At 37.3% G+C, this 26,602-nt stretch overlaps 1 protein-coding gene across 3 annotated transcripts in view; it reads left to right on the forward strand.

Annotated features, from left to right (window-relative positions):
* Positions 1–10,131: 10,131 nt before the first annotated feature.
* LOC150109024 (protein tweety-like) overlaps positions 10,132–26,602 on the forward strand; it is a 322,889-nt gene continuing 306,418 nt past the window's right edge. For all 3 annotated transcript variants that reach the window (XM_090411409.1, XM_090411402.1, XM_090411414.1), the window contains exon 1: positions 10,132–10,593. The gene's annotated coding sequence lies outside the window, so the exon portion shown is untranslated. The remainder of the gene's footprint in view (positions 10,594–26,602) is intronic.

Below are 26,602 nucleotides of genomic sequence, written 5' to 3' on the forward strand. Positions count from 1 at the left end.
TATGATGCTCTCCAAGAACTTACTGAACTAAGTCTAGATTTACAAGAGAGAAATATTGACTTGTACAAAGCAGACAGGAAGATAAAGAATACAGTTCAACTTTTTGAAGAAAGAACTGAAAATCCTGGTCCGTACTACAGTATTTCTCTTCAAAGTCCGAAGAACATGAAGTTCAAAGGATTGAGCTCCACAAAAAATGAAAGACACAGTCCTGCAATAAGTTCACCTGCTTTCTATAAAAGTCTGAAAGAAGCTGTTGGAAAGCGTCTGCTCGAATGAGATGATGCTGATTTGCCTGAATGTGCTAAGATTTTAGATTCCAAGTATTGGCCTGAAAATCCTGGGAAGCATCTGAAATTTGGTGAAGCTGGAATTAAAAAGTTAGCACGCAAATTTCACTTAATGAAAGAGAAGCAGTTCGTGATTTCCGTGAATATCATGAAGAAAATAAAGCCCCTGACATACTACTTCCTGTAAAGTGCACTTTGGGCATAATTGCAATATCTTACAGTGTATGTGTAAGAGGGTTTCTCTCAGATGAATCTTAGATCATCTGAGAGAAGTAAACTTCATCTAGGTCATCTCTGCTTGTACGGACAACTTCTTCACTGATGTTCATCAGGATAGTAGGACCTCCTCTCACTCAATTCAACCCTAGCAAATATGGGACATGGCTGCTCCGAGACCGTCATTCTGCAGTTGATACGAAAGAAGCAATCTAGAGAAGATTAGGATATATCGGAGGATATGTTAAAAGTGTGGAAGTTGCTGTAATAACATCTTCATGGTGAGTACCGGCACCTTTTTTTCCAGAAAATAAGCACTGTATAAAGTGATAAAAATGGGAGGAAAAATTCTTGCCCACCCACAGTACACATGTACCATAGGCTTATTAATAACATTTGTGGGTGGGAACCATATAAAAAAAAAAATTGGAATTTTTCCAGTTCTTTGATTTGATGTCTGCCATCTAAATGTTGATATATTCCTTTCATCTCAGTGCTGTCCAAAGTAATGGGGAATTATCATGTAAATAGATGACCACCAGTTTATCTTTTGCCACTGAATATCCACAGTAGTCTTCTGATCTGCATTAACCACCTCTGAACACATGCCATGGGAAAAGTTTGGAGAAAGATGTGCTGTTCCACTTCACACTTCCAAGGCATTTGATAGGATCTAGCATTTATAGCTTCTCAAGAAATTGTATCTTATGGTCTGACTTTCTCCCTATGTAATTAGATTGCCAGTTTTCTCTCAGGTCATTCACTACATGTAATGGTGAAAGGTGTTCTGGATTCAGATTTTCCTCTTAATGCAGGTATTTCCAGGTCTCTTATATCACTCACTTAGTTCCTTACGCGGGTGGTCTGAAAGGTTCTCGGCCTCGACCATGGATGGCACCACTATGCACGCTTTTTTTTTAAAGTTGTATATCTGTCATAAACAACCATGTGAAATTGCAAGTAATTTGTCTTTTACAGCTATCTGAAGCAAAAGTGTCTGTATCCCTTGAAATGGATAAAATTCTTTGTAAAAGAAGGTTTATCGCCATAACAAAAATTCATTCGAAGTTCATAAAACTTTATGGGCACTCTGCTCCTTCGTTTTGGACAATCAAGAAATCGGCTGCAGAGTTTAAACGTGGCTGTACCATCCTTGAAGATGATTCACGTGAAGGACGTCCGAAAAGTGTAACAACACCAGAAATCATTGATCAAGTGCACGATATGGTATTGGATGACCGGCGACTCAAAGTGAATGAAATTGCTGAAACTATAGGCATTTCAAAACAAAGTGTAGGTTATATTTAGGATGAAGAATTGCATATGAAAAAGCTTTGCGTAAGATGGGGGCCGTACTTGCTCACAGCAGATCAAAAACGCACTCCCATGAAAATATCTGAACAGTGCTGGGAGCGTTTTACCAAGAATAAAACTGATTTCGTGCTTCGATTTATTACCGTGGATGAGACTTGGATTCACCATTACACACCAGACTCCAAACAGCAGTCAAAACAGTGGACAGAAACTGGTTGTTCAGCTCCAAAGAAGAGAAAATCGGTTGCATTAGCATGAAATGTCATGGCATCGGTGTTTTGGGATGCTAAAGGCATTTTGTTTATTAATTATCTTGAAAAGGGTGAAACAATAACTAGGGAATATTATTCCGATCTTTTAAACAGACTAGACGAAATAACGTAGTGAGAAAAGACCCGGTTTGCAGAAGAAAAAAATCATCTTTCATCAGGCCAATGCACCTGCCCACACAGGTGTTTTGGCAATGGGAAAATTAAGGGTGCTGCACTATGAATTGTTGGAACATTCACCCTATTCCCGAGATTTGGCTCCCCCGACTTCTATCTCTTCCGAAAACTAAAATTCTTTCTCGGTGGTCAGCATTTTTCTTCGAATCAAGACGTGATTGCAGCAGTAGAGGGGTATTTTGCAGATCTTACTGAGAACCACTACAGGGACTGGATAGTGGCATTGGTGCATCGCTGGAATAAATGTATTAGTCTTAAGGGAGATTATGTTCATAAATAAAAATAATTTTAAAATTATAAATTCGTTTTTTCATTGTTAGGCCGAGAAATTTTCAGACCACCCTCGTATAAGAAGTTCCACATGATTAGAATTAGTAACTTAAAATCTGAGAATCTTTTATTTGGGAAAATAAACAGTAGATCTCTTGATCCATGCAATCCGATGTTCTCTGGGATGCAAATCTGGCAAATTCAACAAACATGGCAACAAGTGGAAGCCACCGTTGTATTCGTTGAATCGCCCTCGAAGAATACCTACATCTTCACACGATATCGTACTACAACACCACTGTGTGATATGGAAAGAAAGGTCATATGAAAAGTAGGGTACCTGATGGCAATAATGGATAGGTAATTTGTAGCCTTTATAGCACTACCAGTATAAGTGAGTATGAGCGCTCCAAGAAATACTCTAGAAACATTATTCATAGGAATACGCAGACTTCGATATTGGAATAATTCCTTTCCAGGGTTTTCAATATTCCCACAGCTACTATCCACATTTCATAGCAAGAAACGTGACTCGCACACAAAAAGGCTATTTCTTTCTAGTTTAGTGAACCGATGATATCTCTAAGAAGTAAATATATATAGAGTCCTTGATGATTAGTTGTCGGAATCAGTACCTATAGTGAGCACCTAATTTTTAGGAACATTTGGCTTTAGGTAAATTTTCATTATCAGCTATGGAACAAATGATCTGTTCTGGATGCCGCTGAGAATCAATATTTAGAGTCGCTGCCATATGTTAGATCAGCAATTGCTTTACTGATTGAAACACCATAAGTACAGGATTCTGAAAACAGCCTAAAATATTTGCAGCTGCTGCCCTACAAATGCAACCTATCATCATGCCATTTTAAAATAATCTCGCATTGCATCGCTTGTTTGTGTCAATCAGAAAATTCGAATGAAAAGTACTTCACAGACTTTCAGTGTTTTATATGCTACATTTCAGCATAATACTCTGGAAGAATAGTGAAATAATGGGGTGGTCATAATATTTTGACTAAACTTTAATGACATTAAAAGAGTACAATAATATCTAATTGAAGAAATGAAGAAAAGCTGTGCAGTACCTAGGTAACTTATTTTCCCCTCCATGATGCTGGATTAGCAGGATGATAACTTGTGAAAGCATTATCGCGATGAAGCCGCATAATTGTTGATTTTGATGAAAGTGAGCTATTTTATCATCTTACTTTTTAGATCCAAGATTTTTTTCTCTTGCTATCTAATTAATTTTGTCAGCCAACTTGATGTGACAAACTCAGACTTTTCATACTTTAGGATGCTTTCAAAAACTATATAAAAATTAATTAGGGAACCACGAGATGCCAGAATTTATTTACCAGTCTCTTCTCCAGATGCCACTTACAATTAGTGAGTCTTGGGCCAGCTATCTCTGACTGAGTGCCAGTGGAGATAAAACTCTCCACTTGGCCTCCAAAGGTTAGATAGAGCTAATTGTCTCGTCTACAACCTATTAGAGAATAAAATGCGTTATCTCAGCTAAAAATTGTTCATAGCTTATTTCTAGATTAAAAGTAAGAACCTACACTATTTCAGAGAATAACATATACTGTTAGGGTTAGGGACAATAAGATGGCAGCACTTGTTTGCCAGTTTTTTCTTTGGGTTGCCGTTTATAATCATTGATAGTCTTGGGTTAACTATCTCTGGTGATCTAAGGATGGAGTTTGAACTATCCACTCAGTCTCCAAAAGTTAAATTAGGCTAAAACGGCCTCTCCTGCTCCCTATAAGAGAATAAAAGGCGTTAGCTGATTTTTTATTATTATTTCAGGATTGTGTAGCTCAGTGGAAGTAGCATTTGCTTCCTCAGTACTAGGTTACCTGAATAAAGGCCTAGGTTCCATTCTAGTCGCTGACTAGAGGATCTGTTTCTAAGCTTTTCTTTGACCACTTCCAAAGTTAGTTTTTCTTTGACACTGACAAGCAGGTTTTTTCTATTGGAAAGAAACTTGAATTTTTCGTTCATTAAACTCAAGAAAAGTGACCTAAGAACCCACCTATTTCAGAAAACGGATACTGATGTTAGGATTCAGGACCACTACAGGGCAACACTTCCCAGCTGTCTCTTCACTGGATGCCGTTTACATTTAGTGAGAGTGTTAGCGAATCTCTGATTGGCTACTGGTGGAGACTGAACTTCTTCCTCAGTTTACAAAAGTTATATAGCGATAAAGCGACATTGCCCACTCCTAATGGATAATAAATCCGTTACAGGACGTATGAAATACGTCCTGTAACGGATTATAAAGAGTACATGGATTTATTTTATTACCTCTTTTTATTTCCAGTTTTTCTCATTTCTAATCCCCCCCATTAACATTTTAATGCTCACGAAGTGTAGATTTTGATTTCATATTTGCATTTTGAGATTAATTAATTTTTTCATTATGGGGCCCATTAGCTTGTGTTCAGAGACTTCTCCATTTTTGTTCTACCCTGTTGGCTAAATCAAAAACTATGATTTTTTTTTCATGTTTCATTTATACGACGATGGTCTAACAAGGAAAATACGAATTTATAATCTCAAAATTATTTTAATTTATGAACATAATCTCCCTTAAGACATACATTTATACCAGTGATGCTCCAGAGCGATTATCCCGTCCCTGTAGTGGTTCTCAGTAAGATCTGCAAAATACCCCTCTACAGCTGCAATCACGTCTTGATTCGAAGAAAAACGCTGACCAGCGAGGAAGAGGTTTAGTTTTGGGAAGAGATAGAAGTCAGAGGAAGCCAAATCTGAGGAATTTGGGTGGATGTTCGAACATTTCATAGTGCAGATCCCTTAATTTTACCATTGCCAAAACACTTTTGTGGGCAGGTGCATTAACCTGATTCAAGATGATTTTTTTCTTCTGGAAACTGGGTATTTTCTCACGAAATTTTTTGTCTGGTCTAGTTAAAAGATCGGAATAATATTCCCCGGTTATTGTATTACCCTTTTCAAGATAAATAATAAACAAAATGCCTCTAGCATCCCAAAACACCGATGCCAGACATTTCCTGCTGATGGAACAGACTTTGTCTTCTTTGGCGCTGAATAGTCGGCTTCTGTCCGCTGTTTAGATTCTAGTGTGTAATGGTGAATCTAAATCTCATCCACAGTAATAAATCGAAGCAAAAATCAGTTTTATTCTTGTTAAAACGCTCCAAGCGCTATTCAGAGATTTTGATGCGAGTGCAATTTTGATCTGCTGTGAGCAAACGGTGCACCCATCTTGCGCAATTCTTCATCCTAAATGTATCCTACACGTTCTTTTGAAATGCGTATAGTTTCAGCAATTTCATTCACTTTTAGTCGCCGGTCATCCGATACCATATCGTGCACTTGATGAATGATTTCTGGTGTTGTTACACTTTTTGGACGTCCTTCACCTGGATCATCTTCAAGGCTGGTACGGCCACGTTTAACATGTTCATTGCCAATGAACTCGCATCGCGCGATGCGAGTTCTCGCCAAACGGCCGATCACGCGTTATCGCATGGACGTCACTAACTAAATAAAAAAAAATTGGCCACCACACGAAACTCCAATTTTCAGCTTGGCAATGAAAGTGTTAAACTCGGCAGCCGATTTCGTAATTGTCGAAAACGAAGGAGAAGAGCGCCCATAAACGTTTATGAACTTCGAAAGAATTTCTTTTGGCATTGAACCTTCTTTTACAACAAATTTTATAATCGCATGATACTCAATTTTATCCATTTCAAGGGATGCAGACAACACTTTGGCTTCCGACAGCTGTACGAAAAAAACTACTTGATAGAACCACTTGCAATTTCACTTCGATGCTTATGGCAGATGCACCAACTTAGAAGAAAAAAAATCTTGCTGATAGTATTGCCATTTATGATTGAGGCCGAGAACATTTCAGGCCACCCTCATACATTAATTGGAATAAGTATACTCAAACTTATTATAATTAAAGTTTTTGTTGAACGAAAAAAATTCCTGAAAGATTGCAAAAATATTTTTTAAAAGGCTAACTTTGAAGCTGAAATAAGTTATTGCAAGAAACAGATAAGATTTCCAAATTTTTACATGAGACACTGTTCATAGGTGGCTCTAGAGGCAAATTATTACATCCATTTATACAATGTTTTACGATCTCCTCATTGCGGTATAAACATAAAAATCGCTTCTTGGGAGTGTTTACATGTGACCTGCTTAATGTTAATGTAAAAATTCACAAGTAGAATATGTTACAATTTTTTACTTTCATACCAGTAACTGAACTCTGCTGACAATATACTTTATATTTCCAGGATTTGCAAAGATTGTGTGCATTAGTTAACTGTTTTTAAAAATTATGTTCTGTTAGGTGAATAGTGGACATATTGTGGAGATGCATCTACCAACTTCCAAAAGATGAGATGTTAAGGCAGAAGAGCTTCATTTAATCTGCTTGGGGAAGTAAATAGGAATGGATTTTTTGTTTTCTTTTGAGAAAAATAGGATAAAGATTTATTTTGATATTTTTGATGATCTAAGGGGTGCTTAATGATGAAAGTTATATAACTAAGAGGAGACCACCACATAGCCTTTAAAGGAATGCGGAAAACTGATCAGGGCTTCTGAACTAATGTCTAATCCTCACCTTCTCGTGGTATTATCTATTTGGACGAACGAGGATGGGCTGACAAATTGGGACATAGCTGACCAATTTGTATATTTATTGGCTTAAAGCAAAATATCAGATGATGGTAGAACATGACAGAATTTCATGCCCGCTGGGGCGTCGCTCCGGTTAAACAAAGCTCCGTTGTTTTCGCCAGGGAACCAGGGTAAAAGGTCAGCTATTGGAACAAACCGTAAAACCCACCCCAATTCAACATCAAGAGTTCAAGATCGGCACTATCAACGTGAGAAACTTGAATGGCAAAGAAATGGAGCTAGCTGAGGAATTAGATAAGTACCAGATCGACGTAATAGGGGTGACTGGAACAAAAAAGGCAAAAACTGGTGAGATCTTTCTGACCAATAAATACAAAATATTATATTCAGGAAATGACAAGCAAGGAAAAGAAGGAGTAGCCATAGTATTCAACACTAAATACGAAGTTAATCTTCTTTAATGACAGGCAGTCTCAAGTAGAGTGATGTGGGCAAGTATAGGAATGGGGAACTGGAGAATGAGACTTATTTGTGCCTACGATCCCACAGAAGATAGAAGTGGAGGAATTTTTTGAGGCTTTAGAGAAACAACTGACATAATGAAAAAGGAAAATTTGGTATTTATTGTGGAACTAAATAACCTGGTAGGAAATCTTTGTCAGACATACAAAAATATTTCGGGAAAATTTGGAGAAAAGAGCAAAGCAAATAATAATGGCCAATACCTGTGGGATTTCTGCTCATAATGTTTCTGGAAACTGTCAGCAAAGGCCCCTTTAGGAATCCATCGCAGAACCGCTGTCACACGTTCTTGGATTCCGGATCGAACTGGTAGCACCAGGTCTCATCTCTTGTGACGATGATTTGCAGAAAGAATGGATCCTGGTCACACATAGTAATAAAATCTCCAGAGGTTTCCATCCGTTTTGCTTTCTGTTAGTCTGTCAGCTTGTGCAGCACAAACCGGGAACAGATCTTCCGCTTACCTAACTCTTCCCGGACGATAGTGCACACCGTGTCCTTTCTAATGCCCAGTTCCTCCGCCAGCAATCGTGGAGTCAGTCGCTGATCTCGTGCCCAGCATTTGTCGCACTTGTTCGATCATGTCTGGGATTCTGTTTGCCGACGGACGACCCGAACGTGGCTCATCCTCAGTCGTTTCCTTCCCGTGGCGAAAGCGTTTGAACCAGTCGTAAACACATTTTCTGCTCACGGCTTCCGTCCCCTACACTTGCACCAACTTTTCATGCGTCTCTGTTTTCCTCGACTTGTAGCAGAACTTGATGTTCACTCGTTGCTCTATTGCACTGTGACCCTACCTCTCACAGTGACTACGTTCGACTGCCTGCAGCGAGTTTACCCTGACGGTCACGTGTACTCCACGCTAGATGGTGCTTCTCGACGTGTCTCTGGATAGTCATGTGCATGCGCGCACCTGGCCCATGTGCCGTTGAGATATCGGACCATTCACCAAACTTTTCAGACCGCCCTCGTAGATGGTCTGTGTGCTGATTGTAGCCGGCTTTTATGTCCCACCCCTTTTAACACCCTCTGGTCCCTGTCAGTCATTTTCGGCGGCTGCCCTGGGTGTTTTCCTGCACTAGTGATGCCAGAACGTCTCCATTTGTCGATCACATCACCAGCTGTTGAATTTGGATGCACCAGTTGAGTGGCAATGGCACATATAGCCATGCCACCAATGTGACCGCCCATCATGACACCTTTCTTGAAGTTACTGAGTTCACGTCGTGTTACCATACCACTTGTATTCAACTGCTATGATGAAATATTGCTTTATACTGTCTGTATACCAGTTTTTATGTTATTAACAAACCTGGAATGTCCATAACCTTCAAATAACAGGGGTTTCCAGATAATTATTTGTAGAGAGTGTATATTTCTTACAATATGTCAATTCGTCTTCTATGACCCTTGATGACATTCAGATCACTGGTCTTGAGCTGCTAGTTTCTAGCTTTCATGACAAGAATGCACCATATGAGTAACTTCCTTGCCTTCTAAAAGACCAGGCATCCTTTTCATTCAAGACATTACTTTTTGCCCATTCAGTTACCAACGCTGTACAAACTGTAAAGTACAACCTTAAAATGCTGTTCTCATGTTAAGGATCAGCCTATCCTAATTCTCTAAGCAATTAAGGCAATGCCTCGAAGCGGAAAGTTTGAAGTGCGGAAAAATTGTATCTCGGCCATAAAAGCACCGCTTTCTTTTTATTTTATATTTTCTTGAATTTAGGGGTGGAACATACCCTAACAATAGTCCTGTTATGGATAAGTACACTAACCACCCTAAACATACTTGATACCTTCCACAAGAGAGTACTTCAGTAATTGGTTATCTTTTTCTCACTGATTCACTTCAACAGCTATTTGATAGATTGTTTATTTGTTTTCTACATGTATTTCCATAGGTGATATCCCACGGAATTTGCATCCATCTTTGTTTCATTTTTTACTAAGTCTATTAAAGTAGGGGCAGTTTGGGTCAAACGACATTGCTCGTTTATGTTTTTACAGTCTAAACACAAACCCACTGAACCGGCTTCTTGTCTGCCTCTATTTTCTGGAATAAGAACATTTCCAACCTTCAGTTTTTGAAGAAAAATGTCGGTTTTTCCTTTATCCTTGTCTACACTCAGCAATAATATGTTATGGAGTTCCAACCTCTCATGTATAGGATTGCTGGGGAAAAAAAATCCTGAAAGATGTCAATATTAGGATAAATATAAAAAAGTAGTATAGAAATCGTCAGTATATAATCCTCAAAATATACAATAACACTGAGAACAAAAATTACAGTGATGAGTATCTAGAAGTTGTTTAAAGAGTGCCTAAACCACGGGTGTTGTTTTATCACCTTCCGCTTCAGCCCCCGCAAAATACTTGTGATATTTGGAAGGATAAATACTTATTCTCCTACTTTTTAAATGTCTTTTAACTTGCACTTTGATTCTGCGTTCAAATTTGTCGATAGGCGACGTTGCCCTTCTTATATTTGTCTTGCCGTTTACTAATACGATAGGCTCCTATGAAATAAGTGCATGTGAGCCAAACGGTATCGAGGTTAGGTATAAATGCATGCTCGTAGTTAGTGTTTTGATCATTAAATGTAAATGCGCGCGATAGAAGGAAGTGGATTTTCTACGTTTCTAGTCACATGATTCAATTCACTTTTCAGTGTGTGTTTTCAATTAAGTGTAGCAGTTTGTTGTCCTTACTGTTTTTTCAGATCTTATTCTTTTCTTTTTCCATCAATGTTTTTGGGGAAAGGATAACATTTTAAGAAACTGGGTAGTAGTAATTACTGTCTTCTATCGAAATGTCTCATCATTGGATTACACACTGACGTTTTCAGTAAAATTAATAAGTGATCCCTGTAAAGTAAGTTGAGAAATTTTATAATTATATTAATGAAATAACAACATGTGCAAGAGATAATTTTGGCTTTTGAAGGTGTACATACATATATATAATGAATATGTATTGTCCGATTTAAAAGTCATCAAGCATTTAACGAATATACACAGTCATCCGATTTTGGAAGTAGATCTTTATACCTTTTAATTCTAATCTCATCGACGAACGCTCCTACTGAAAAACCATCTATTATCATTTTCTTGAATAGACTACTGAATGAGTTCGTACCGCTATTTTATTTTCGTGTTTCATAAGTTTGCATGAACTTTCAGAAGCTGTATCATATTGTTTTAGTTTGGTGAACATTTGATCTCTCTTCTTTTTATTTTGAACATTTGATCTAGAGGGCCATTTCGATTGAAATTATTGTTCAGCATTACAGTATTTGGTAGCAGAACGTTGATGTGTTTGACTGTTCACAGAATTAAAACTTATATATCATGTGGACTGATGGGTTCCAAAATCACAGATATATGTATTTTTATGCCCTTTTAAACAAAACAAAAAAAAAAAGCTAGCTCTTGAGGCTTATCTCTTCATTGAGGAACAAATTATTATTATTTTATGGTATCTCCATGGAGTCTGGAGACTCATTGCAGGAGACCCAAATCAACCATCATACACACATATCCTATCATTTCTCTCCTTGAATCCATTTACGGTCAGGGAATTCTGACAATCCATTCCACTCACTCTCTATGCAAAAAATCTGGACCACACACCTACACAACTTCCATGGATGGCCCTAGTTCTCTGACTCTTTGTCATATATTGAAAATTTTCACTTGCATGAATTTTAAAAACCCCTTTAATCTCTTAAAAGTTTCTATTGTGTCTTCCCCCCCCCCCCTTTTCCGCATATCAACTAAACTTTGTAACCCACAAACCTTCAACCTATCATCTGTAGGGAATATTCCACAGACCTGTTACCATATGGGCGCTCATCTTTGAATCCTTTTGACCACCGTCTGGTTCCCAAGAAACCCAGGTGACCAAATCTGTGCACAGTAGTCAAGATGTGGCCGAATCATAGCCTTATAAAGAAGGATAATAACTTCTTTATTTTTTTTGTTAGTGTGTTTTTCAACATCCAAGCAATTTGTTGAGCTATTTTACCAACTTTTCAGTATTTCCTCTGAACTTCAACCCTTTGTCCCCAAGTCACTAGCCTCATCAATTTCCTGCAAATCATCAATATGATACACCATATGCAACCTTTTCAACCAGAAGTGCATAACCTTATGTTTTGCACCATTAAATTGACAATCGCTATCCTTTGCCCACAATGCCAATTTATTTAAATCATCCTGCAGGATATTTACATCACCTTTATCAACTATGGCTCTCTAGTTTTGCATCACAGTAAACGACTGAATATCTGCTCTTAAATCTTTCCCTATGTCGTTGACATACAAATTAAAGAGTAGTGGCTCTAGTACCAAACCCTGAGGTACTCCACTAGTCACCATCATTCTTTAGCTAGACTCCACTTTACCATATACTACTCTCTGGTGTCTGTCAGACAATCCTTATCCATGCTACTAGTCTCATATCCATTCCCATCCTCTCCAGTTTTTGTAATAGTTTTCCAACTGGTATTCTGTCAAATGCCTTGGTAAAGTCAAGCAGTATCATGGTGTAACCATTATCTTTATTCACATCTGCTGTCACTTTATTATAAAATGTGAATAAGTTATTAATACAGGACATATCCTTTACAAATCCTTGCTGCCCACTAAGAGTATTGCATCCCTGCCCACCCACTATTGTAATTTACCTTTCACCAACTTTTCTAATACTTTAACAACTACTCTGATATATTAATTGGTCTGTAATTTGCTACCTCTGTCTTGGAGCTAACATTATGCAATGTTACTATCTTACTCTCTTTCCACTCCCTTGGAACCCTGCCAGAGCTGAGATTTAGATTTGAACAACTTCATCAGAGGCAATGCCAATTCTCTTGCATATTCATAAATAGGTGTCGAATATTGCTAGAGGACATATTCAGTAATCTTGGTTTTTATTTTATTTTTTAATAGCTATTAATATTGACCAGATTTATGTATTTTCATAGCTGGCAGCCTAGCTTAAAGTTAAATCTTAAATTAAGTGGTTTCAAGTTTTTCTTTAATTTTCAAGATATCCAGGCATATCTAAAATTTCCTAACCATATCCACTTATATCTGTGCAGTGAATCCCCCCCCCCCTGCCCAAAAAAAAAAAAGAAAAAAAATTAAATCAGCTCAATTCAGAAGAAAGTTATTAGTTGATCAAGAAATTGCATTACTGTCACACATTCAACTTGTAATTAATGTATTGTCTACACATACTTCTAAGGATTTTTGTAGGCAAAATAAGTTGCCATTTATAATTTCCTAGGTTTGTTTTTCATTTAGAAAAACAAACCTAGGAAAGGTTTGTTTTTCATAATATAATATCATAATATAGTATAATATCAGTTTAACTTTTGGAGTTAAACTGATCTTATACTATCAGTTTAACTCCAAACTCAACAAACTACCTTTTCCTGTAATTTTTCCTCCCAAATTTCTGTGGCACATTCTTCTTTTATACATTTTAAAGTAAAATGTATATTACTAGAAAGGTTTGTTTTTCATAATATAATATCATAATATAGTATAATATCAGTTTAACTTTTGGAGTTAAACTGATATTATACTATCAGTTTAACTCCAAACTCAACAAACTACCTTTTCCTGTAATTTTTCCTCCCAAATTTCTGTGGCACATTCTTCTTTTATGTATATTACTAGAAAATTATAACTTTGGAGGTGGGCAGGACCAGATATGTAGTCAGGTGTTGCTATAGGCCAGGATATGTAGAGGGTGATTAGCAGGAAACATGCAGACAGATGAGCTTGAAAAGTGGGTGATTTCAATTATGACAATATAGTTTGGATAGAGGAAAGTGATATATTGCATAACAATTAAAATGACTTGCAGATTATGGATAAACAAAAGATTTTAAAAATATCCAAATTATTGTTCAGCATTAGTGTCTAGTATCATTCATTATAATATAATGAATGACACCAGACACTGTAAACCTTTCTCTGTCTTTATATTTTATTAAATCAAATATAAAGATTATGAGAGAGGTGATTAGTACAGAGAAAAAAATTAGAGGAGACTGGCTCTACATTTAAGGGACAGTTCTTTCATTATGTGACCAGCAAGAGAAGGAATGATTTGGATAAATAGTCTTGCTAGATGAAACAGGTTTGTCGAGTGACCAAAGCATACGATAGTGTTGAGCTGTTTTAATGAATACTTTATTAATATTTCATTCAGGGAAATACTCAATTTGCAGATGATGCAAACTTATGGTTATTAAGTGTAGTACTGATTTGGTGGCTTTTTAGGAGGATGATCTGAATAAGTTAGAAAGGCAGACATATGAATGGGGATACTGCTCAAGAATCTATTTTACAACCACCCAGTTACTAATCTTATATAAATCGCAAATCCACCCATCCTTGGCATGTACACACATTTGGGGTGGTGCACCTAAAACTGCCTTAAAATCTTGATGTTCTCCAGAGGAAAGCAATTTGTTTAATAGATGACTCTTTCCTCACAGGCTCACTTCAACCTCTATCTTACAGATGAAGTGTTTCAGCTCTGTGTCTCTTCTACAGCTGCTTCTGTGGTCACCAACTGAATTGGTAAACATTATTCCTCCATTTGCTGTTAGGTCTATTAAAACAAGAGCAGTTGCTGTCCAACATCCCTTTACAGTACAACTACAAACTCATCAAACCTGCTTATCCTCTTCCTCATCTATTCCATCTACCTCTGTCCTCTTGAACATTCTTCCTTATGTGTTTCCCAACAATTTCAACCTGCAGCTCTTTAAGAAGAATGTGAATAGGTTTCTTCTTTCTCAGCCCTCATCTGCACAGCATTTGATGTGCTATAGGTTCTTGTACCTCTCGTGTGTTGGGATAAATATTAAAAAAAAAAACTTATTGCAGTTGACAAACATGATTTCAATACTGGAGTGATAGCTATGAGCATGAGCATATTGAAGTCATGATCTACAGAGTTTGGCAAATAGAAGGCAAACGGATGATATGATTGAGATGTTTAACTGTTGAGAGGTACTTACTTGGATGGATATGAGAGATTTTTCTGATGGTGGAACAAATGGAAGGATTCCATTTGTTCCACCATCTGAAATGGACATGTTATGCTGGCCTGAGTTGTTAGTGTATCCGCTTTCCAGCCAAAAGGCTGCAGGTTCGAATCCTACCATGAGCATGTGTTTGTGATTGTCTGTGAAAATACTAGTGGTAGTGATCAGTGGTAGATGGCATTGGTGTAGAAGATGAAAGTAGTTGCGATTCATTGTAGTTGATGGAGAAGGAGAGTTGTAGAGTAGGTGCTCTGCCTCAATGAGTCTTTGGACTCCCTGGAGGTGTCACAACAATAATAATAATAATATGGACAGGCGAGATTTTCCATAATAAGTTTGTGGACTTTTGTAATATTTGTATAATTCTTATATAATGTATATTGCACAATATTAATTGTTAATGATATAAACCTCTTCATCCCTCCCTCAGTACATAAGTTGATATTCAAATCTGATTATTTATTTTTTTCATTATTATTATTATTATTTCGGGCAACTCCAAGGAGTCAACAGACTCATCGAGGGAGGCCCTAACATCATGTCAAGAACAACTATTTGACATTCACACAGTATCTATCATACCTCGTCTTGAACTCATTCACAGTCATAGCATCCACAACAGACTCTGGCAGCTTATTCCACTCATTCACCACTCTCCAAGTAAAAAACCTAGCTCTGACACCCTTGCTAACCACATTCTTGCCCAGCTTCCATGTATGTCCCCTAGTCCTCCCACTACCAGTCCTATTCTCGAAAATATCTTCTGAATTAATCTTATAGAAACCCTTCAGTAATTTCAATGTCTCAATCATATCACCCCTTTTCTGCCTATCAATCAATTTTTGCAACCCACAAATCTTTAACCTGTTCTCATAAAGTTCATTCCATAGAACTGCTATCATCTTGGTCACTCGTCTCTGGATCCTCTCCACCTCCTCCCCATCAAGAAGAAACCCTGGTGCCCATATCTAGGCACAGTAGTCTAGATGGGATCTTATCAAGGCTCGATACAGAGGAACAATAACTTGTTTGTCTCTGCTTGTTAAAGTATTTTTCAGCAACCAAGTGATTTGATGAGTTGATTTAGCCACTTTTGCGATTTGCCCCCTAAACTTCAACTCCCTATCCACCAACACTCCCAAATCCCTAGCCTCATCCATCTCCTGGAGTATGGTTCCACCAATGTGATATACTGCTGCTAATCTTTTCACCCCAAAATGCATAACCTTACTTTGCCACATTAAATCGACATCCATTTTCCTTAGCCCAGTCCTCCAAACTATCCAAATCATCTTGCAAAATTTTGACATCCTGTGCACTCACTATTGCTCTACCCAACTTTGCATCATCAGCAAACAAGTGAACACTTCCTCTCAGATCGTTTCCTATATCGTTAATGAACAAATTGAAAAGTAGTGGTCCAAGAACAGAACCCTGCAGCACACCACTAGTCACAAGCTGTCTTTTGGACCCTACTCCTGAATTAACCACTCTCTGATATCTCTCCATCCTATCCATCTCACCAATCCTATATCCATCCTCATATGCTGCAGTTTACTGATTAGAATTCTATGTGGTATCCTGTCAAAGGCCTTAGCAAGGTTCAGTAGAATCACTGTAAACCATTACCCTTATCCAGTTCAGCCGTCACTGTGTTATAAAACGTGAGCAAGTTACTGAGGCATGATCTACCTTTCACAAAACCATGTTGTCTCCCATACAGTATCCCATTTTCATCTATCCAATCCTGTATTTTTCTCTTGACTAATTTCTCCAAGACCTTGACAACGATTCCTGATGCTAATTGGTCGATAATTTACAACAGCAGTCTTGGAACCTCCTTTATGCAGTGGAACTATTTTCCCTTCTTTTCACCCCCTCGGGACTAACCCAGACCCGAGATTCAAATTAAACAAAATGGTCAACGGCACTGACAATGCTTTAACCACTTCACGTACGACACAAGCTGGTATACCACCCAATCCCACAGATGTATTGACATTGCGGTTTTGTAATGGACTACTCACCTCCACTTTATTCACCACATTAGTTCATTCATTCCTGCAATGTCACCACCTGGATGATATATTCTAGCAAAGGGCTCGCTCAGTAATTCCACTATATCAACTGATTCCGTTACCTCTCTACCATCGGCATTCTTTAAAATCATTCTACCATATTCATTTTTTCTTTTACTTGCAACATATCGAAAAAACTGTTTGGGATTCTCTTTAGCCTGCATGGCTAATGTTCTTTCATAATCTGTTTTTGCTTTTCTTACCACACTCGTTACCCTTCTGGCCTGCGCTTTATACCGTTCATGTGCCTGCCGGTCACGTTAACGGTATATTGGTCACCTTTCTCCTTAAATTCCCTCCATAGTTGTTTTTTTTTACAGCTCAAGCTTAATGGTGTTATTCATCCATTTAACCCCTACTTGATTTATTATTCAGACTCTAGGTATACAGTCAGCCATTGCCTCATGCAAACACTTCCTAACCGCCTCCCATGCACTATCAACATCTAGCCCTTGCAGTTTTACATGCCATGGCACTGAACCAATCAAACTCCTAAGCTTGTCATACTTACCAGCCGGATAATTCCTGTATCCTGTCTTAATTGTAAATTCCACACCTTTAGCTACCTCCCAAGTCAAGACCCTATGATCACTCTCACCAATTGGTGGCAACATGGTCATATTCGTTACAGCCAAATTCTCAGATGGAATTACTAGGTCAAGCACTCTCTGACCCCTAGTATTTTCTATTACATGCTGTTGCAGATTGTTATCCCTTAATAATCGCATAAAATCCAATTCCTTCCTCCCATGTGTCATCTCCTCCTTCCAATCAATGTTACCATAGTTGAAATCACCTATAATAATTACCCTCCTTCCACTCATTTCTTCTATTTGCTTATGCATACTATCTCCACCATCTATTCCATCACCTGGTCTATAGCAGCACCCAACTATATATTTTTCTGCTAGTTTCAGTCTCACACCAAATAGCCTCAAATGTGCTCTTTTCTCTATCCTGCAGTTCCACTTGTATTCTCCATTATTGATGATAGCTGTAGCTCATCAGCTATCATCAATAACACTCCTCCCCCATTTTATTCTCCCTGTTACTCCTGAACACACCATACCCCTTCACATTCAATCCCACTAGCTATTTCATCTCCTGTCAGCCATGTTTCACTAATGCCAATAACCTGTGGCCTGGAAGTGCCAACCAAGGCCAAAAATTCTTCCTTCTTGTTCCTAATACTTCTGGCATTAGTATACATGAATTGCAGAAGCCCATTTGTAGAACAAATGGGCTTCTGCAATTCATACAGTCAACCATTGCCTAATGCAAACACTTCCTAATGATTCGTAGTCTTTCGTATTTCACTTGGGCATATTACACACATTCATACACTCAACTGTCTCCCTAAAGTCTGCATATCTACTCCCCCCCCTTAATAACTCTAGTTTCTCTGATTCTGCACATTCACTTCCACTACATTCGACAACACCTTTTCAAGTCTCCGTACACCAAATCCATTCAAATGTAAACCATCCATCTTATATAAATTCTTTCGCCCATCGAACTCACTCCACACTTCCACAAATTCCACACCACTCGTCCTGCATAAATCACTCATAAAGTCATTTGCAATTATGGCCCTCTTCCTATACTCTTCACTGTCATACCGCAGCAACAGACTCATCATCCTAACTCTCTCACTCTTCTCTTTTGCTACCTCAAGCAATTCCTTCACATCCTCACTCATAGCCATTTTGTCTCCTTTCAAATCATTTGTACCTGCAACCACTATCAATTCTTTCACCTGCTTGATGTTCATCATTTTCTTCTTTCTTTCCAACCTTCACTTTATTTATAAAATTGGCTTATTGTAGGTTAAACCTTTCTGTTTGAGATCATTATAAAAATGCTGTAGCATAATTTCCAGGAATCTATTTCAAGAAGCAAGCATGTATTATTAAGTCCAATTTGATCTGATCAGTTCTGATCATATTTTCTAAGTCATTTCTAATGAAGCCATCTGTATATGGAAGTTATCTTCCTTTTGTTTTATTCTTCTAGTGATGATGATGAATGTGTAAATTCATCATCATCACAAACCGTGGACTCACTGCCCATTGGTGTCCGATGCCTCCTTCACTATCTTCTTCTACCTTTCTTTGTCCAGTGTCGTAGTTTCTTTACATCCATTCCACACCAGTCTTTTATGTCGTGTATTCATTTTCCGTATGGTCTACCTCTTCTGTTTACACCATCCATAATACCAAACATGAATGCCTTTATCTTCTGGTCCCCACTCATTCTGCAGATGTATCCAAATAATTGCAGCTTCCATTTTATAATCTTCTGGATTAGATTCTCCTTTGGTTGTATCTTCTGATAGGGCTCTTCGTTTGTGATTTTCTGTACCCGTCCTATTCTTAGAATCTTCCTGTAACAAGTTCTTTCAAATGCCAAAATAGGTTTTCTTGATTCTTATTTATTACCCACATTTCAGGTCCATAGTACACCACTAAAGATACATGTTTCCAGCACTCTTAGTTTTGTTTGCAGGTTAATCACTTTTCTTTTCCAGATGTTATCCATAGCATTTAGATTTGTTCTTCCCTTTGCAATCCTGATCTTTATTTCTTTTTCACAGTCCAAATCATATGTCATTTTACTTCTCAAATATGTGAAATGTTCTACATTTTCTATATCAATTCCATCCACTTATATCTTTCACCAAATACCATTGTCTTTGTTTTTTCCAAGTTCATAACAAGTCCAAATCTCTTTCCTTCCTCATTTAACAGTTTCAGTGATTTTTGTAGTTCTCTTTCTTCTTCTTCTTCCATTGAATCATTTTGGATCATTTTTGCAAGGCTGTTAAAAAAAAATTAAGATAGTGTGCTGTACAAAAGTCACCATCTCCACTCATTACATCCTTTTGTTTTTTTTTTTTTTACATCCTTCCTCATTTAACAGTTTCAGTGTTTTTTATAGTTCTCTTTCTTCTTCTTCCATAATAATGTCATCTGCAAATCTCTTTACACATTCCTGACTATTAATGTTGATCAGAACTGGTCCAGTAGATGATGTGGGATTATCACCTTGGATCATTTTTGCAAGGCTGTTAAAAAAAAATTAAGATAGTATGCTGTAAAAAAGTCACCATCTCCACTCATTACATCCTTTTGCAATTTCAGTCTTGTAAATGTCTCTCAACAGTTTCTCTGTCATATCATCTCTTTGTAATCTATACACCAAACTGCAGTTTGCATGTTCTTGGTCTGTCCTCATAACTTGATATCATTTATTTTAGATAAGGATTACAAAAATTATATTGGTCCTATTATCATTTTTGTTATCCAACTCTGTACCCTTTCCAAAGTTACTTCATCTCCTTCAAATCCTGGTGACCAAATCTAAGCAAAGTAATACATATTTGGTCTGATCAGGGCTTTATACAATGGAATTGCCACTTATATTTCTGCTGATTGTCCTTCTCAGTATTGCAGCACTCTTCTGAATTATTTTCACCACCTTCACAATATGTCTCCTAAACTTCAAATTTGTATTGCCATCACTCCAAAATCATTTGTTTCCACTTCATCTACTATAGTTCCACCAATAGGATATGCAGCCTCCCATCAGTGGCTACTAAATTTCAAGCTTTACATTTAGGTGGTCTATGAGCTTGAATCCCACTGTGGGCATGGACATGTGATTACCTTTAGGTGATAGATGAACTTCATTGCCCAGTTTGAGCAATAAAGCAACAAACTACCACCCTGCTTATTGTAGGTGTGTTTTGTAGGATTTTTGGACTAGATAAAATGAATAAAAAATGAATAGAAAAAATCCTTATCTCCATCCACAATGCTAATATGCTATAAATTTTCGATCCTTTTATGGGTGGGAGTTGCATAAAAAAAAAGTTGCATTAAACGGATATCCATATTCATTCATCCACCTACCCAGCTTATTCAAATCTTCCTGATGGATCACCTTCTTCTTCTTCAGCCTTTTGGCTCTGTCCACTGCTGGATGAACGTCTCCCCCATGCTTTTCCAGGCCATTCGGTTTTTCTGCCTCTCCCATTCCATCTCACTCCTGCAACTTGTTCCAAATCATCCTTCCATCTTCTTCTTGGTCTTCCTCTTCTTGCTCTATCCATTGGTCTCCACTCTGTTGTTTTTCTAGTCCATCTTCCGTCACTGCATCTGGCAATATGGCCTGCCCATCTCCACTTAGCCAGTTTAATGTATTTTACAATATTGGTGACACCAGTTTGAGATCTTATCCAGGTATTTGTCTTCCTATCTCTTAATGTTATTTTTAGCATACTTCTCTCCATTCGATGTTGTGTTGTTCTCAGCTTTTTGTTTAGGACTTCTGTTAAAGTCCATGTCTCTCCTCCATATGTTAGGACAGGAAGTATGCATAGGTTGTAAGCTTTCCTTTTTAGACTCATAGGGATGTCACTTCTGAATATCTCTCTCAATTTCCCATAAGCCATCCATCTAAGATGAATTTTTCATTCAATTGCTTTTCTTTGTCAGCCCTGAAGAGATATCAGCTGGCCTAAATATACGAGGTACTTGTTCTATTTCATGATTTTCAACTTTGACAGTTTTTTGGTTTATGTATTTATTCATTATTATTTTTTGTTTTTTCTCTATTTATTTTTAATCCAATTACTCTGGAGGCTTCATTTAGCTGATTTAGCCTTTCTTCCAAATCTTCAAGATTATCTGCTATTAATCATCATCATCATCTGCAAATTTCAGATGATGCAGCCTTTCTCCATTTATGTTTATTCCTTTTGTTTCTCAATCAAGGCTTTTAAAGACTTTCTCTATTGACAACTTATTGATTTTTTTTCCCAGTAAGTTGTCTTAATGTGTGAAAATGGGCCCAAGTATTGTAATTATTTCTAAATCCAGCTTGTTCACAGGATTGCATTCTTTCAAGTTTAGATTTTATTCTATTATTTAATTTTAATTTTTGTGAAGACCTTGTATATTTAGACTTTATACTCAATTGGAAGAGCTGTACTGGAGGAAGTAGGGGAGACGAGATCTGTGGGTGATGATTAATAGAAAACTGAAATTCAGGGAACATTGCAAAGGTGGTGAAGGTAACCCAGAGGATTGCTGTAATACTGGGATGGACACTGACCTGCAGAGATAAGAGTTATCGTTCCATTGTATAAGACCCTGATCAGACCACACTTAGACTATTGTTCTCAAATTTGGTCCCCAGGATTTGAAGGGGATAAATTAACTGTGGAAAGGGTACAGAGGATAACAAAGATGGTTTCAGGACTGTACAATGTTAGTTATGAGGATTGGCTCAGGGGATATGGACTGCAGAGCTTTGTAAATAGAAGGAGAGGTGATATGATCGAGACTTTTAAACTGTTGAGAGGTAGTTACAGGATTGACACTGGGGATGTTCTTTCGCTTGGTGGAACAGCAGGAAGGAGCGATGACAAGGGGCCATCCCTGGAAGTTGCAAGAGGAAGAGGGTGAGGACTGGTTTCTTTGCATGGAGGGTGGTTGAACCTTGGAATGCATTGTCTGATAGAGTGGTGAAAGCAAAAACAGTCATTGAGTTCAAGGAGTGGTATGATAGACTTTGTGTTTCTAGGAAGGACCTCCAACGATGAGTCTTTTGACTCCATGGAGGCCTGAATAATAATAATAATAATATGGTGGAGAGTAGGCTTATAGGTCTGTAGTTTTTAATTTCTTCCTTATTTCCCTTTTTAAAAATTATTATTAGGTGTGAATTGTTCCAATTTTTTGGAATGTTTCTCTGTTTTTAGCCATTTATTAAAGAGTTTGATCAGCTGTTTGATGATAGGACTTCATCCTAGTTTTAAGAAGCCTACCATAATTCCACCTTTTCTTGGGGCCTTTCCATTCTTCATTTCCGCTTCACCTTGTAAGATCTCAGGGACATTGTATTCTTCCTCACTCAAGTTATTCATAGTTGATTCTTGGATGTCTCGTTCTGTGTTTTCATAAAGTTCAGTATAATTCTTTTGATTATTGCTTCTCTATTTTTTTATAAGTTTACCATTTTTTCCTCTTACAGCAGCTATTTCCTTTGTTCTAACATATAATGTTCATCTTAGGATCTTTGTAATGCTATTTTTTTCTACGGTTTCTTTAGTTTTCTTAGTATTATACGATCTAATTTCATTTTTCATCCTTTTTCGTAGAGTTACAAATTTCCGAGTATTCTATTGTGGTCACATTTGAATTTCTTCTTTTCTTCATCAGATCTAAAGTTTCCGGTTTTAGTTTTTCCTCTCTTTGGTGTCTTTTTTACACCTCCTATTTCTAGTGCACATTTCAAGAGAGATTTTGTTAAGATTTCATTAGCATCATCAATGGTAGTGGCTATGTTTAATTTCTTCAGTTCATTTTTGAGTGATTTTCTATAACAGTTTTTATTGTAATAGAGGTTTTGTAGATTCACTAAATTGGACTTTTCTCTTATGAGCTTATTCCGTTCCCATTTTTTGTTGATCCTTACTTTTGCTCTAACTAGTCTGTGTCACTTCCTTTATTGAATCTATTGAGCACTTAGGTATTATTTATTATGTCTTTTGTTGGAGAAGATAAAGACTATTTCATTATAGGTTTGTCTATTTTCGGTTAATTTTCTTCTTCAAAAAGCTGTTTATAATAAAAAGGTTATTTTCTTCTGCGAATTCAATGTCTTTCTCCTCTTTCATTCTTCTGTCCAAATCCAAATTACCGATGGAGTTCAGATGGTCATCTCAGATTCCAATCTTGGCATTAAAGTTGCCCATTATAACTATAGAATTCTTTAGAATAATTTAATGTGGATTCTAATGTCTGATAGAAAACTTCTATCTCTTCATCTGGATGGTCCATGATTGGTGCATATATTTGTATAATTTTCAGTTGGTATATTTTATTTATTAAGAGACTTAGTTCAACTATTCTTGATATTTTATTAACAAACAGGACATTGTCCTTGAGTGGTTCATTTATTAGGAATCCTCCTACACCACCAGTTGAGTTTCTTTCACATTCATAGTGGTAGAATAGATGTCCATCTTTTAATTGTATGAAAGTTTTTTCTTCTTTCCTTCTTATCTCTGATAGGCCCACAATGTCCCATTTTATGTGGTCCAATTCCTTCATCAGTTCTTCAAATCTATCATCATCCCGGAGAGATCTGCAGTTATATGTTCCTATTGATATCATTCTGCCGTTGTTCATTGTAGATGGCCTTGAGGTGACTAAAGATGGTGGAGATCTTCCTGAAGGACTACCACATTAATATTATTACTAATAACCCTTCCAAGCTTCACATCACCTGTAAATAGCAGAATGTCTCTCTGCAATCCAGTGACTTTATTGTAGACATAAATGTTAAACAGCAAAGATCCCAGTACTGAGTCCTGTAGAATTGCACTTGTGACCTCCTTTGATAACAGGATGCACAATTCCTATCCGAATAAACAGCACATTAAATTTAATAACTACATCTGGCCTATCTGATCATGTCCTGAATACTCTACATAGAATTGACTGAAAAGGCACCTATTCTTTACATTATACTAAAATGTGGTATGAGCACAAATTTAAAGAGGCCTGCGAAATTCTTATCAACCACCCTAATCTTAAAGTAATGGTAATCTAAATATCCCAAGATGGCACATATTCTACCCACATAACCTTTTGTTCTGAGAGTTAATTATAATTACAACTGTAGTAATTATAATTAAAACTGTAGTAATCTAGGATCTTAGCTTTAATATAACAAAGACTTGTTTAAATTATTGATTAGGCTACCAATTTTGCTGTAATTATTAATATGAAATATGCAATGAAAAAGTTCATAGAAGAAGCAGATATAAAGAGTATGAAAGTAAAGATTGTGAGCCTTCTGCCTCAGTATGATAGGATAAAATTGAGAAGGATCATGATTGCTAATGGGTCAATGAGAAGATTGTGCAGGAGGAATGGTGTGCAATTTATAGATGTGTGGAGTGAATTTGATAGACGCCTGTATATGCCTAATGGATTGCACTTAAATGGTTTGGGAGTTTAGGTGCTTGGAGAAAGTGTTGTTCAGTGAGAGGTTGGAAGTGCAAAACCAAGGAACCTAGAGATATTAGGGGCAGGGGTACAATCAAGCATATCTCTAGCTACCCCTGAAATAGATGAGTGCAAGAATGATCATGAAGAGCTGGGTGCAGTTTGCCATGTTTCGAATCTCAATGGGCAAGTAATGACATTATGTAAAGGTAACTGTGGACCCAAGGAGATGTTGAAATGCACATCCACAAATGCCCAAAGTATCAGAAATAAAGGAGAGGAGTTTTTAGCATTGGTCAGCTCGACTTGGCATCAGCCAGACATGTTGTGAGAGAATGATGTAGTTACAGAGATAGAATGTAATGTATATTGTATTTTCAGAGAAGATAGAAGAAATAGGGCAGGAGGAGGGGCATTATTGATGATAGCCTCAACCAACAAAAATAGAAGTTAAGGAGGATTGTAGATTTTGATGTAAGTGGTTCATTTGAGGTTATCTGGTGTGAGATAGAGATCAATAAGACAAAATATATTACTGGTTGCTACTATTAAACCTGGGGGATCCAGAAGAAAAGATGGGTGACATGCATCAACAGATTATCACAATGAGTGCAGGACAAGCAATTATCATGGGAGACTTCAACTATGGTGATATAGATTAGGAGGAGGAAAGTGCACATGAAAAAATGGAAATTAAATTTATACAGTTACTAAGGGATATTTACCTGAAACAGCGCATGATATGGAAGGCACCAGAGATTTGAGAGTGTTGGATCTGGTAATAGCATCAGTATATTTATCTTATAACTGCAGTAGCAACTCTATCTCTGATCTGGGAAAGTGACCATGTAGCCTTGTCCTGGGAGGTTGCTCAACATGTGGACATTTCAGTCAAGAAAAGTTTTATGCAGAATTACAAAGCCGGCGATTATGACAAACTTAGGAGGCAACTTGGAGCAGCACCATGGCATACACTATATGGAATGAATGTCAGTAGTGCATGGGAAGTGGTCAAGAATTGTTTGAGTGAGGCATTATAAGAGTACATACATACCCTGGGTTAGGAGGATAAATGGAGTAGGGATTAAGTTGATGACTAGCAATATAAAGCAGGAGCTACAAAAAAAAAAAAAAAACATTGTGGAAGGAATATAAACAACAAGCTGATCAGCATGCATATGAATAGTATAAAGCACAAGCAAGAAGGGTAACAGGTATTGTAAGAAAGGCTAAATCAGATTTTGGGAGAAAATTAGCTAAGCAGGCCAAAGTAAATCCAAAAGTTTTTTAGCTACATAACAAGTAAGAGGAAAGAATGATTATGGAAAGATAACTTTACTCAGTGCTGATGGTAGGAAAGTGACAGAAGCAGAAGAAATAGTTCAGTTAAAGTGATCACTTTGCAAGAGTATATCATCCAGCTGGTGACTTAGCAGTTACTGAGGTGACAGACATTGATGTGAGCATTGTAGTCAATGTGAATCGAGTTTAATCAATGTAAATACAGTAGCTCACCTACTGTATTCACGTTGATATTGCAAAACATCAATGTGAATTGAAATTTTGCAATGTGAATCAATGTGCAAAATATCAGTGTCTGTCCATGTGCTACGGGAATGTGCAAGTGAACTGACAGTGCCTCTGATGAAGTTGTTTAATCTAAGTCTCAGCTCTGGCAAGATTCCAAGGGAGTGGAAAGGGGATAAGATAGTTCCATA

Source organism: Typopeltis vanoorti, chromosome 2, assembly GCF_054136105.1.
Source record: "Typopeltis vanoorti isolate ZY-2024b chromosome 2, IOZ_Tvanoo_1.0, whole genome shotgun sequence".
NCBI classification, from domain to species: Eukaryota; Metazoa; Arthropoda; class Arachnida; order Uropygi; family Thelyphonidae; genus Typopeltis; species Typopeltis vanoorti.